General features: G+C 38.6%; 1 pseudogene; it reads left to right on the top strand.

Moving 5' to 3' along the window:
* The first annotated feature begins 5,045 nt into the window (after nt 1-5,045).
* LOC103597190 overlaps nt 5,046-6,805 on the top strand; it is a 3,744-nt pseudogene continuing 1,984 nt past the window's right edge.

The raw sequence follows: 6,805 nt of genomic DNA, 5'->3' as shown, positions 1-6,805 counted from the left end.
TTTTTTTTTTTTTTTTTTTTTTTTTTTTTTTTTGGTGCTGGCTGGTACGGGGTCAGACCCTGGACCTTGGTGTTATCAGCACCACGCTCCAACCAACTGAGCAACTGGCCAGCGCCTACTTTTTTGTTGACTACAACAGACAAGGGGTATTGCCCCAAAAATTTATCTTTGGACGCAGCTGGTTGGAGCTGGACAATAAGGTCCACCCCGAAACACAACCCGAAACTTCAGATGCTGACAGTCCAAGCTCCAGGCTCCCTCTAAGCTGGTCACCCAAGCAGACAGGATGCAATTGCTGGAGCAGCATACCTGCCCTTAGCCATCAAACCCCTCAAAAAACATAATTCTATCCAGTAACGAGAGTCCTGATGCTCTTCAATCAGATGTGCCTTTGAAGTTCAATATTCCCAGATTCCATTAGTACGAAACTGGTTGCAGGTTTGGGACACGTCCAGTTTAATTTCTCCCAGGTCTACCGGAGATGGTTCTGATGAAGGATGGAGAAGATAATTCTGATGTTTTGAAATAATGAGGTAAAAATATTCTGCAATTTATGCGGGACAGGACGGGGGTGGGGGGTCGCCAAAACGAGGGACCTAAAAGGACAAACCAGTCAAAAGCCTGTATATATTTTGTAGTAATTTTGAAATAAACATAATAAGTGAAACCAGATGTTTAAAAAATATTTGTATCTAAATGTAAGTGGTAATCGTGAATTTATTTCAACGGGAAAAGAAACTCGAGTACAATAAATGTGAATGACTAGAAGAGTTAATTTATGCTACTGTTCATATTTCATAGATGTTTAATATTAAATAGATTTCAGATAAAATTTTAATATTGAATAAAATCTGTGAGCTGCTCATGGCCCTCCTATCCACGTCACACACACCTGTACTACAACTTGCGGGCATGGGATGGCAGTGTTGTAGACACTGTTTAGCTACAGAACATATCAGATTAAAAAAAAAAGAAGAAGAAAAAAGTCCGGAAGAAGCTGAGTGGTGGCATATACATGTAATAATCAGGAAGTCATCTTGCCAGGCAAGGCATAACTGTATAAACATATTAAAATATGCTACAGGAATAATGTTAAATAGCACATTTGAAGAAAATACAATACAGTATAATGAAGTCATGATAAAAATATTAGCAAATTATTTTGCAAAGTTTTAATCACAATTGGATAGTACAAAGTAATACAGGTAATATTACTGTTCCTGAAAGGTTTTCTGTAGATCACATTTTCATATGCTACAAAAAATAAAATAAAATAAATAAACAAATAAAAGAAAACACATTTTCATATGCTAACAAGTTTTCTAATGATTAATTATGTTAGAATCATGAACTTTTAAAAAAGTCATTCAGTGCTAATTAAATAACCTAAAATATAGTAAATTGGAACAATTACTCTAGAGAGCAATATGGTGTCATTCAGTAACATTGAACATGCACATTTTCTATGATGCAGCAATTCCTCCTGAGGAGTGCACTCAGAAGAAACTTTTGTACAAGGACAAGGAGTCATGTATAAGAAAGTTCACAGCAGGAGTGTGAACATGCACACCCAAATATTTATTGGAAGCTTAAAAAAAGAAACTATCACTTAATATCAGGAATGAGGACTGGTGGGTTAACTGAGTCAGAGTGCAGCCTTATAACACCAAGATCACAAGTTCAGATGCCTGTACTGGCCAGGCGCAAATAATAATAATAATAATAATAATATTATAAGTGATAACATAAATGACAATGTAAAATTCGGGATGGTACTTACCTCTGGGAGTAGGTTAATAAACTGGGAAAAGATTAATACAGTAGATGCTTTTTGTATCTGTGTGTATGTGTAAAATATTTTCTAATATATTTTTATATCAATGCATTAAATACCAATACATTAAAATATCATAAATGGTTTCTAAAAAATACAGTCATGTATTGCTTAATGATGGGGATACAGTCTGAGAAATGAGTCTTTAGGTGATTTCGGCATTGTGCAAATATCAGAGTGCACTCACAAACTTAGATGGTGAAGCCTACTACACACCTAGGCTATGTGGTGTAGCCTGTTGCTCCTAGGCCACAAACCTGGACAGCATGTTACTGTACTAAATACTGTAGGTAATTGTAACACAGGGATAAGTATTTATGTATCTAAACATAACTAAACATAGAAAAGGTACAGCAAAAATATAGTATAAAAGATTAAAAATGGGGCTGGCCAGTTAGCTCAGTTGGTTAGAGTGTGGTGTTGTAACAGCAGGGTCAAGGGTTTGTATACCCACACCAACCAGCTGCAAAAAAAAAAAAAAAGATTCACACTGGTGCACCTGTACAGGACACTCACCATGAATGGAGGCTGCAGGACTGGAGGCTGCGCAGGGGGAATCAGTGAGTGAGTGGAGAGTGAGCGTGGAGCCCAGCACAGTGCCGGCCCCGCTCTAGACTCCAGACACTGCACACAGGCTACACGACGTTTATAAAAATATTTTTCAATAAGAAGTTAACCTTAGCTTACTGTAGTTTTTTACTTTATAAACTTAAAAAAATTTTAAACTTTTTGACTCTTTTGTAATAACACTTAACTTAAAACACACATTGTACAACCGTACAAAAATATTTTCTTTATGTCCTCATTCTATAAGCTGTTTTTCTATTTTATAAATTTATTTATTTTTTTCCTTTTAAAATTTTTTTGTTGAAAACTAGGACACACACACGTTAGCCCAGGCTTAACCGGGGTCAGGATCGTCTATTGACGATAACACACATGGAGCTGTCCTCTCCGAGGGTAACGACACCTTCTGGAATGCCTGCTGAAGGACCTGCCTGAGGCTGTTCTACAGTTAACTTTTTTATATATGAGTAGAAAGAATACACTCTGAAACAATGATAAAAAGTATACTATAGTAGACACGTAAACCTGTAACACAGTTGTTAATTGTCATCAAGTATTTTGTACCATTAGAGCACAGTGTTATAACACCAAGGTCAAGGGTTCTGGTTCCCATGCCAGCCAGCCGCCAAAAACCAAACGGAAAAAAAAGTGCACGTACTGTCGTGACTGTGTGTGCTACACTCTTGTATGACTGGCAGCACAGTAGGTTTGTTTACACCAGCGTCACCACACACACATGAGTACTGCGATGTTGCTCTTCAATGGCAATAATGTCACTAGGCAATAGGAATTTTTCAGCTCTGTTATAGTCTTATGGGACCACTGTCCCATGTGCCCTCCATTGACTGAAACTTCTTTATGCTTCATGACTAGTCCTTTTTCAGTTATGAAATTTCTTGCTTTGCATTGAATAATTTCTAAGATCTCTTCCATCTCACACAAATGGTTCTGTGATCTTTATTTCTAATGAATCTTTTCTTCTTGGATCATCAAAGGCTAAATAAGGCAAGTTAGAATTTCTTTTAATCTGAAAACTAAGAAATATTTGATTGCATACTACTATTGTAGGTACTGTTTTATCACGGATTTTTGTTTATGTTTTTTGTTCTTTTGTTTTTGACCTATAACTAATAATTAGTTGATTACAGAATAGGATCACTCACTAGTTTGATTTTTGCATAATACTAGTTAAGACTTGCTCACCATGGAATCCACAGGGATGCACTCAGGTTATTCAGTTATTTAAAAAAAAATCTACGGGGCCAGCCTGTGGCTCACTTGAGAGAGTGTGGTGCTGATAATACCAAGGCCACAGGTTCAGATCCCTATATAGGGATGGCCGGTTAGCTCACTTGGGAGAGGGTGGTGCTGACAACACCAAGTCAAGGGTTAAGATCCCCTTACTGGTCATTTGTTAATTGTAAAATTCTATTCTTTGCCATCCTAGCTGCCCTTCAACTTAGGATGATTCCTGATGCATTCCTGATGTGGCCAATGAGACTCAGGCAGAGCCATCATGGGGAGGTTTGTGGGACAGCAAAAGGTTTCCCAATTTGAGGAGACAAATATCGCTGGCACCTTCTTACTTCTTCCTGTCTTAAATATTAATGAGATGATTGGAGGTTCAGCAGTCACCTTGTGTCCAAGAAGAAAAACAAGAAGAATAACAGTAACCCAGATATGAAATGATTGAGCCACTTGTCCCAGTACTAGCAGCTAACCATCCCTAGACTTCTTGATTTTTGTTTGTTTGTTTGTTTTTGGTGGCTGGCTGGTATGGGGATCTGAAGCCTTGACCATGGTGTTATAACACCACACTCTAACCAACTTGAGCTAACCAGCAAGCTGACTTCTTGATTTTTAAGAATCAAGTAAGTAGGGCTGGCCCCATGGCTCACTCAGGAGAGTGCGGCACTCGTAGCGCTGAGGCCGCGGGTTCAGATCCTATATGGGGATGACCGGTGCACTCACTGGCTGAGTGTGGTGCAGACAACACCGTGCCAAGGGTTGCGATCCTCTTACCGGTCAAAAAAATTTTTTTAAAAGAATCAAGTGGGCCAGCCCAGTGGCGCACTCGGTAGAGTGCGGCGCTTGGGAGCGCGGCGGCGCTCCCGCTGAGGGTTCGGATCCCATATAGAGACCGGTCCTCTCACTGGTTGAGCGCGGTGCGGGCGCGACGCTGAGGGTTGCAATCCCATTGCTGGTCGCGGTACGGGCGCGACACCGAGGGTTGCGATCCCATTACCGGTCACGAAAAAAGACAAAAAGGAAAAAAAAAATAAAATAAAATAAGAATCAAGTAAGTATAATATCAAGATTTTTAAGAATCAATTAAGTATAATATCAAGACATCACAAGTACAAGATGATCAGCCAGTAATTTGACTTTCTGATAGAACAAATGTGAACACTTTTTAAAGGAAGATGGCAGAATCCAAGTCCCTAAAATGGGTCATTCACAATGTCCAATATACAATCAAAAATTAGAGGACTTGCAAAGAAACAGGAAAATGGAACCCATAGTCAGGGATGGGACAATCAATAGAAAAAGACCCCAAGATAACAGGAATGTTACAATTACCATACAAGACTATAAAGCAATGAAGCTAAATATATTCAAGGACTAAAAAGAAAACATAGTCGTAATGATTGTCCAGATGAGGAATCTCAGGGGAAAATTGAATATTTTGGTGGCTGGTGGGTACAGGGGACAAACCCCAGACCTTGGTGTTATCAGCACCAAGTTCTAACCAACTGAACTAATGGACCCGTCCCTGAATTTTTTAAAATGGGAAATCTAGAGCTGAAAAATACTATATCTCAAATGAAAATTTACTGGATGGGTGTGATATACTATAGTAGATACAAAAGAAAGAATCAGTGAACTTGAAAACAAATCAATAAAGAACACAGAGAAAGACAGAAAAAGGAAAGCAAAATAAACCTAAAGCAAGCAGAAAGAAGGAAATAATATTAGAGCAAAAATCGAGGAAATTGAAAACAAAAAGGAGAAAATTTCTTTTTTTGACATCACTGTTTTAATATCATGAAATACAAGTACAAAACATTGTACAAGTATATTTTTACTACATGGAGATGGAATAATATGTTTGTGTTTGCACCAAAATCTGTATCACTCAGTACTAGAACTGTGCCAATGGCTTTCCACAGGGATTTTTTACTATTCCTGAGAGGTTTTATCATGAATAAAAAAGCTCACATGGGCTGGCCAGTTAGCTCAGTTGGCTAGAGCATGGTGCTATAACACCAAGGTCACAGGTTTGGATCTCTGCACCAGCCAGTCCCAAGAAAAAAAAAAGGACTGAAAGTTTGGGGCTGGCAGGTTAGTTCTGTTGGTTAGAGTGCAGCCTTACAATACCAAGGTTACAGGTTCACATCCCCATACCAGCCACCCTCCTGGGGAACAAAAAAGCTCACAACTCTTTTCAACCATTACATATTTACATTTATCTTAATGTTCCTGTTCAAGATGCTTGGAGAACTGTTAGGAAATACAAAATCACCTTAGACAAGAGTTTTGAATGGGTGATATTACTTCATGTTGGCCAAGATCTGCCTTATGTTGGCATTGCAAAGACACTGTGCACTTATTTGGGATTGGAAAAAGTGTTGTCTCAATAGCCCTCATACTGTGTAGAAAGGCAAAATACCATTTCCCAAAATGTGCAGAATTTCATAATGGATAGTTATTGGTTAAGCAGTAAATCATGAAACCCCATTTACAGAAAACAAACAACAGAGGACCATAAAGTCCCACATATATTTAAGAAAAACAAGTTTACAAATATTCAAATCATCTGTCTTTCCTACTTCTAAAATGGTTTAACCACATCAGGTGAGAGTAACATCAAGCCAATAAAGAAAGAATAAACTGTGCTAGTGTCCAGCATTCAGCATCCATAGCATACCTCACAGTTTTCGACCATTTCAGCTAAGAGTTTTCTTATGACAGAGACAAACAGGGGCTGGCCAGTTAGGTCACTTGGTAGAACATGGTACCAGTGACACCAAGGTCAAGGGTTTGGAACTCTCCACCGGCCAGCCGCCAAAAAAAAAAAAAAAACAAAATAATAAAAAAATGAAAGCAGCATTAACTTTGCTGGAAAATGTGAAAAAAATACCGCTAATTTCATAAAGTATTTGAAACAAATTTTGTTTTATAAATAAAATGATGTTAATCTTTTCTTAAAGTATTAATCATCATTCTTACTGTTAAAAAATCATTCAGTTATGTCAATCTCGAAGGATAAGCATTGGGATACTTAAAATAACATGTTTGGGGCCGGCCCGGTGGCGCGCTGGAGAGTGCGCCGCTTGGGAGTGCAGCGGCGCTCCCACCGAGGGTTTGGATCCCATGTGGAGACTGGTTCCCGCTCACTGGCTG

The sequence above is a fragment of the Galeopterus variegatus genome, unplaced genomic scaffold (assembly GCF_000696425.1).
Source record: "Galeopterus variegatus unplaced genomic scaffold, G_variegatus-3.0.2 Scaffold2230, whole genome shotgun sequence".
Lineage (NCBI taxonomy): Eukaryota > Metazoa > Chordata > Mammalia > Dermoptera > Cynocephalidae > Galeopterus > Galeopterus variegatus.
The sequence above is the reverse complement of the archived record's forward strand: the minus strand, read 5'-3'. Positions and strand labels throughout refer to the sequence as shown.